General features: G+C 45.6%; 1 protein-coding gene across 1 annotated transcript in view; it reads left to right on the top strand.

The window, feature by feature from the left end:
• Positions 1-8,204, top strand: part of IPO8 (importin 8) — a 737,162-nt gene that overhangs the window by 286,044 nt on the left and 442,914 nt on the right. The gene's annotated exons all lie outside the window — the stretch shown is intronic.

Below are 8,204 nucleotides of genomic sequence, written 5' to 3'. Positions count from 1 at the left end.
GAGGCTCACCCCGCGGACGGTGTTAGGCCGGTAGCGGCCCCTGGCGCGCCGGGATCGGGTCTTCTCGGAGTCGGGTTGCTTGGGAATGCAGCCCAAAGTAGGTGGTAAACTCCATCTAAGGCTAAATATGGGTGCGAGACCGATAGCCAACAAGTACCGTAAGGGAAAGTTGAAAAGGACTTTGAAGAGAGAGTTCAAGAGGGCATGAAACTGTAGAGAGGTAAACAGGTGGGGTCCGTGCAGTCCACCCGGAGGATTCAACACAGTGGGAAGGTCGGTGGTCCAGGAGTTCCGGATCCCCTCCGCGGGACCGGGGCCCAGGCCCTACCCGGCCCCCGCAGGGCGCATTTCCTCCACGGCGGTGCGCCGCGACCGTCTTCGGGGTTGCAGGTGGCCCTCTGCTCCCGCGGAGGGTGTTACAGCCCCCCTGGCAGCAGCTTCGCCGTGTCCGCGGGGCCAAGGGAAATTTGACGGCCTCCGCGCCCTCCCCCGGGCACCTGTCCCCGGCCGCCCCTCAGGGCGCGCCTTGCGGTTGAAGGGGCGACGGGGCCCCCTGCGACTGTAGACTGGGGCGGACTGTTCTCAGTGCGTACCGGGCAAGTTGGGCAGGGAGGTGAGCAGCAGCCATCTGGTCGCCTGGCTGCACGACCAGATGGCCCTGCGGGCAGGGTGACCAGATGGCCCTGCGGGCAGGCGGGCAGGCCAACTCCAATTTTTGTCCCTCCCCAAAATTCTGTAAGTCCCCACTACGTGGGGGCTTAATAGTCGAGGGAAATGGGCTCCCCGGGCAGGCCGCCGGGGAGAGGACGTGGCCTGGGCTTAACCCTCCTTGGTTCCGGCCGAGGGTCTGGGTGCTGGGGACAGGTGTCCACCGGGGCCCATGGAGGCTCTCCCTGGCCTAGCTAGGGCTCGGGAGCTGGGACCGGGCCCGGGGCTTGAGCTCCGCCCGGCAGGCCCCGGGGTGCGTGAGCCCCCGTCCTGCAAGCCATCAGAAGGTCCGGGCGCTGGGGACGGGAGTCTACGGGGGCCCGGGGAGGCTCTCACCGGCCTGGCTAGGGCTCGGAAGCTGAGACCGGGCCCAGGGCTTGAGCACCGTCTAGCAGGCCCCGGGGTGCATGAGCCCTCTGTCCTGCAAGCCATCAGAGGGTCTGGGCGCTGGGGACGGGGGTCCACCGGGGCCCGGATATGCTCTCCCGGCCTGGCTAGGGCTCGGAAGCTGGGACCGGCCCGGGGCTTGAGCTCTGTTCAGCAGGCCCCGGGGTGCGTGAGCCCCCCGTCCTGCAAGCCATCAGAGGGTCTGGGCGCTGGGGACGGGGAACAACCGGGGTCCTGGGAGGCTCTCCCGGGCCTGGTTAAGCTGGGACGGGGCCCGGGGCTTGAGCTCCATCCGGCGGGCCCCGGGTTGCGTGAGCCCCCTGTCCTGCAAGCCAGCCGAGGGTCCGGGTACTGGTGATGGGGGTCCGCCGGGCCCTGGGGAGGCTCTCCCCGGCCTGGCTAGGGTTCGGGAGCTGGGACCGGGCCCGGGGCTCGTGCTGCATCTGGCGGGCCCCGGGGTGCGGGAGCCCCCTGTCCTGCAAGCCATCCGAGGGTACGGGCGCTGGGGACGGGGGTCCACTGGGGCCCAGGCAGGCTCTTCCCAGCCTGGCTGCTTTCAGAAGAAGGGACTGGGCCAGGGAGCAGGGGTGGCTGGCTTCATCCACTACGCTGTCAGAGCGTAGTTTTCTGCCCACCCCTAGTGTATATGTGTGTGCGTATATATGTGTCTGCTTTTATATGTTTTATTTTTATTTAATTTTTTTATTTGTTTAAGTTTTATATAGTGCGAACAAGATCCAGAGGGATATCAGTGCGCTTTACATAAGGCTGAAAGAGGGAATAAGACTCCAGTAATGATATCAAGCAACAGTACCAAACAGTTGTAGACCCATTAGTCACAGACCAAGATACACCGCGAGTAATAAGATTAACAGGTAAATGACAGCTGCTACGAGGGCACAACATACAGCTCGAAGGAACAGAAACCAGAAACACAAGTTGTTAAAGAAAAAAAGTTGTGGGGTCAATGCAACACATGTTGGGGCACTAGTTGAAGGATCAGTGGTTACGAGCAACTGAACACAGCCCAAATTAAGGTAGGAATTTGTTCATTAGGAATCTTTTGGCTTCAAGTTTGAAAGCAGTTATTGATGAGATTCTGCGCAATTCAGGAGGAAGAGAGTTCTAGATCTTTGGGGCAGCACCGGCGAAGGCTCGACGACAAGTTCTCTTTTTGTTCATGATACGTGGTTTGAGGAGGAAATTATTAGTGCTTCTTGAGGCTCTCTCGCCACAGGATAATTCAAACCTTTGCTCTAGGTACCTGGGGGTGTTGGCGTGCAGGGCTTTGTGCACTAGAATGACAATCTTTAACTGAATTCGAGCTTTGTAGGGCAACCATTAAAGAGATTTTAGAACTGGGGGAAATGTGCTCATTACGTTTGGTACCAGTAACTAGTCTGGCCGCAACATTCAGTGCTGACCTTAGTGGAGCCAAGGTGTGTTTGGGAAGGCCATAGAGCGTAGCACTGCCATAATCTAGCCTTGGCAAGATCAGTGCTTGGACTGCCTGTTTGAAGTCATTTTGAGGAAGGAATGGCTTGATATTTCTAAGTATCCTCAGCAAGTGATTAGTTCCCTTACATACATTGCTGATATGATCCTTCATATTCAGGTGCTTGTTCAAGGTGATTCCGAGAGATTTGGCAGAGTCTATGATGAGAGGGGTGCGGTTGAAAGCAGTGAGGTGTGTCAGCCAAAGGTACGGCTTGAGGGGTTGGTTCGGAGGAGAGATGAGGAGGAATTCAGTTTTGGAGGTGTTGGGCAGGAGGTGGTTCTCAGTTAACCAATTTTGAGTAGACGTTAGGGTAGAGTTGAGTTGGATGATGCTATCAGGGATGAGATTTTCATGTAAAGTTGTGTGTTGTCCGCGTACATATGGAAGGGAATGTTCATGTCATTTAGAGAATTTACAAGAGGTTCCAAAAAAAGGATGAAGAGGATAGGAGAGAGGGCGGACCATTGGGGACACCCATGAGTACTGGAGAGGTGTGGGAGAGGGAAGGGCTTGCCTTAACTCTGTGTTCTGTGGTGGAGGAAGGAGGCGAACCATTGTAATACCAGACCCGAGAATCCCATCCTATTCTTCAGAGTGGAAAGGAGGTTGTCGTGATTAACCGTGTCGAATGCGGAGGAGAGATCCGGAGGCAGGAGTCATTTTGGTCAAGCATTTTTAAGATGTCGTCCATAACGTGCGTGAGTGCCGATTCTGTGCTGTGCCCCTTCCGAAAGCCTGATTGATGCTGGTCAATGAGTTGAAAATTCTCCATGTGAACAAAAAGTTGGGATTGTACGCATTTTTCTAGTAATTTGGGTAGAGTGGGAATGTTAGATAAGGGGCGGAAATTATTGAGGTCAGATTTATCTGCGGTTGTTTTTTTAGTGTGCCTGTGCTGCTTTTAGACAGTGTGTGATCATGCCTTGTGATAGAGAAGCATTTACAATCCTTGTCCAGGTGGGGATGAGTACGTTTTTGATCTCTTTGTAGATGGTCAGGGACAGTGGGTCACTGAAGGGGTTGGAAGGATTGATGTTCTGAAGAATCCTGTTGATGTCTTTTTCACCGAAAAGGGTGAAGGTGCTCCATGAGGCTTTGTTCTTAATGATCAGGCCTGTGAGATTGGGCTTTTTGTAAGAGGACAAGAGGTGGTGCGGACCCTGAAACTGGCAGAAGAACCTTGTTGGAGGAAAGTTCACCGGAGATGAGTCTTGAGTTCTCATTAAAGAAAGCAGAAAATTAATCGCCAGAGGGTGGGCTGACATCGGAGACAGAGTGATTTGGACCAACAATTGATTGTTGTTTGACAAATTCAAAACGTTTCTTGGGGCGATTTGCGGCTTGATCAAGTTGTCTTCTAAGGTAATCTGCCTTAGCACTCTTGATTTGCTTGTTGTAAATACTCCGACCACACTAAGAAATTTTAGTTGTTCAGTATGTGTGTGTATATATATATATATATACAAAAATTGTACTTGTGAGAGGATAATGATAAATTTACATCTCACGCTTTAGCATACTTGTATAATCGAGTGGTTCCACAATGTTATTTAACAGCATAACAGGTTAATAGAAAGTGATCACACTAAAAATGTTTGAATACCACTCTAAGATGGCGCTGATTATTCTCAGTCGACCAGTAGTCCTTCCTTTAATGAGGTGAATGTGTTTAAAAACATGTCGATGTCCGGTGGCTACCGACATCGAAAAAGGCTGTGTGCCGAAACGCGAGGGCGTCTGTCTTTGTCTGTTTGAAGAAATAAAAGCAACCCTGGAAAATTGAAATTTCCGTGAGTGCGGGAAATTCTTTGTTACGTGGAGAATTGAGCAGAATATATATATATATATGTGTGTATGTATACATATGTGCGTGTGTGTGTGTTGGTATATATGTGTGTGTGTGTGTATATATATATATATATATATATATATTATATATGTGTTTATATAGCAGATTTATTTGTTCCAAATCTTTTCATTTAAAATAACATTGATATTACTATCAATTAGCCAAATGGATAGGGTTCCGTATTCAACAAAGAAAATATACGTTTTTCCTTTGGCAAACCATTATTCACTCCATTCTCATTGATCATACCCATCATTCATCCTTCCTAAGTAAAAGGAAATCTACTTTCAAAAGTACTCTGCCACTACGCAAATATAGAGTTGCTATCATGCAAAATATTTTATTAAAAACAATTATAAAAAGTTTTCACTTTGCAGCATTAAAAACTAAATATATGTATGGATCAGTCATCCAAATATTACATAGGGTCTATACAATATATTAAGCCCATTTTTCTTTTGTAGGTGTTTAAAAGTCTTATTCACATACAAATTATCTTATAAAATAATTCAAACTTTTTTTCCTCTCCTATTTGTACTTTATAATACAAATGTCAAATAAGGTTGTAAACCATTTATACATTTATTTAATGCACAAGCGGCATTCTGTTGATTTTGATATTTGCTGTTTACCCTAGCCCCTGTGAGGGGCCATATCTACAAGGAATAATTACGCAGTCCTGGTTAAATTCAAACTCTGAAACAGAGAGCACAGCCTCAGCAGTGATGGGGTTGCCAGAACATCTAGTACATATTTATCTTTTCAGGACAAGCAGCACAAGGCTGAAGTTACTCTACTATCTTTAATAACTGTAGGTGAAACTATAACCCCAACACCTTTTTGTGTCCTATTGGATGTAATCTTGCTCATGCAAGAGACCCTAAAAGGCATGTTGGAGCCCCGGTATTCTGAATAAAAATCAGCAGTCTCATACCTCTTTATTGCAAATATAAAACTTGTAATTACAAAAAGCGAATGTTTGTTTACCTACTCTTCCACTTGTGTAGCCTGCAGGCTACACAAGTGGAAGTGCCTTTGTCCGTGAGTGAAGTTAAAATATTAGAAGCTAACACAGCCCAAAACGGAATTTCTTATTCTATTGGATAGGAGAAAGGTTCTCTATATATTTTTTACTAGCCTGTGCTGATTAGATGAAGACACCAAAGTTGTTCAATTTGTGTTAGAAGGTCACTATTGGTAAAACGCATGGGCTTACAGCAAAGGAAGCAAAGAAAAGCAAATGAAAAAACTGTTACCCCGTCAGGTGTTGTAATAGCTCAGTAGAGCAATTTTGTGTTGGGAATTGCCTCCTTGAGGGGGCTGTAGTAAAAGAAAAAGCTAAAACTCAGGCTGTTTCAAAATCTTCCCGAAAATAGAATATATTGAGAGTTGGAACACAAGTTGTTCGGAAAAATAAGAAGAATTAATGCCAGAAGCAGTGAAAGATATAAAACATATTAATTTCCCAATGCCCTCACTGGAGTTTCAGTAAGACTAGGGCCATTGTCCCTTGGTGTTCGACAGTCTACTAAAAGGGAAAAAAGCTAGAAAACTGTGACTCTTAAACAGAGAAAAATTTCTTTCGTTGTTTATCCAAGTACCTGAGTTATCGGATATGGGATCTACTGATTGAAAAACGGTGATGTTTCTGATAAAAAATGATGGAAGAGAATTAACTAACGTTGATTTTATTCCTCTTGACAGCCAGTATGGTTTGTAAGGCAGAAGGGAGTTTGAACTCTTTGGGAATATCTGTGTCACTAGGCCCAGCAATAAATCCACAAAGTGGTCATACTGCAGGGGTACTAGGGTGTCATGGAAGGCTGGCAGGCTATTAGGTCTATTTTAATCAAAATGAGATCCCTTCTTATAGTCATTTATGTAATGTGAGCTTTTGTGCGTCAAGTTACGTTAAAATGTCTAGGGAGAACCAGAGGATAGTGGTCACCAATAAACAGAAACGTGAGGGTTGGTCTAGCCCCATAAATGTAATGAATCGTTTCTCTCCCCATAGTAAATATGTTGAAATTACTCCATGGTCAAGCCAAGGTTCCCAGGCATAGGATAGAGAACCCTCAAGGAGCATGAAATTCTTCAGTTGAAATATACATGGTTGTGAACAGTGTGCAAGGTCAGGTAAATTACAGCCGGTTTTAGAAGACTTTCATTTTATCCTTCTGTAGGAGTCTTGGCTCTGGTTTCTGAATGTAAATGTTTTTGTGTCAATAGATATAGCAGGATATGCAAGGGGTGAAGGCGGTTTGTGCTCGGGGGGGGGCTTTCAACATTAGTTTCCATTAGAATTTATTGAGGGTGTTGTGATCATTGCAGGTGATTTTAATACTAAAGTAGATTGTACTAGAATAAATAAACTGTTACATAACATCAGAGTTGTATAATATCCCTTAGGTCAATTTTCCAATTAGGCCAAAAGGGTGTAATTCAAATGTTGTTTGGTATTGACTGGGTAGGAATTGTCTAATAAGTCTGAATGGACAATTCAGCGGGTGCTACTTTCAGGGTTGGACCACAGCTCTATTCAGTTGATTACATGTTTGTTACTTGGGATACGTTTAGGCTGTTTAAGATATTACATCATAAAGGAAGTGACCATTGGGTTTTACAGGGGGCTATAACACTATGGGAAGCAATTTTAACTGAAAAAGTGTTACCTATAGCCATTGATTTTCCCCGCAGATTAAACTCCCGCTTGGGCCCAATATAGTTGAAGGAACTCAATGAGATCCAAATCAAGTTCCCACTTGGACCAATTTTAATATCTTCTCCAATAAATTAGAGTGGTTTGTATCTTTAATGGACTAGGTGCTTAGATACCTCCATTCCTTCTTAATGTAAGAGGGTAAAATGAGGAATAATTATGGAACTAGATATAGATGGTTCGATGATTAGTGTAAAAAGCATAAGAAAGAGTTAAGGAAATCACTGTCTTCTTATTGGATATGTCCACCCGAGGAGGCAGCCACCAAAGCTAAATCGATGTGTAGTCAATAAAAGTCCTTAATTAAAAATAACAAAATAAGTTTCTTAATGTTAGTGGTCGTACAGTGGTGGGGGGGCGGACAGAGGACATTCTTGGGCTTGTTGAATTATTTAACAGACACAAGCTGTGTCCCTCACCTATATGATAGCTGAAGAAGACTGGGTAATACACTGATTAAATGTATAGCCCGCTTTCTGCAAATGATTTAAGATATGATCATACAGCCAATTTAGAGACCTGAGAGTTGTTTTTCAAAAGTGTAGATCAAGAATACGATAGCTGGGTTTAAATTAGGCAGGGCTGCAGGACCAGATAATAGCACAGCAATTGTTCTAAAAACATGACCGCGAATGGTGGGCAGAGAAGTTGTCGCATCTGTATAAATGTAAATATAGTTGAAACAGGAATTATCCCGGAGTCCAGGAGGGGCTCTGTGATCAAACCCTTACTAATCAGAGGTGATGGTAGAAATACAGCAAATTATAGACCAATTAGGCTTTTGGATATTGCAGCAAAAAGTTTAAAAAACATTCTGCTCACAAGAATGTGTCTTAAAAAATAAACTCCTACCTTTAGAACAAGGTGGCTTTTGTTCAGGGCATTCAACCACGGATCACTGTTTTGCATTACGGGCCATAATTAAAACAAATCTGTAGAAATAAACCGGAGATTGTGCAGTTGTTTTGTAGACCACCAAACCGCTTTTGATACGGTGGGCGGTGGACAGACAGGGGAAAATTATGGGATGAATTCTGTACTTG

Source organism: Lissotriton helveticus, chromosome 1_1 (assembly GCF_964261635.1).
Source record: "Lissotriton helveticus chromosome 1_1, aLisHel1.1, whole genome shotgun sequence".
Classification (NCBI taxonomy): domain Eukaryota; kingdom Metazoa; phylum Chordata; class Amphibia; order Caudata; family Salamandridae; genus Lissotriton; species Lissotriton helveticus.
Note: the sequence above shows the minus strand (reverse complement) of the source record. Positions and strands in the feature narration are given on the sequence as shown.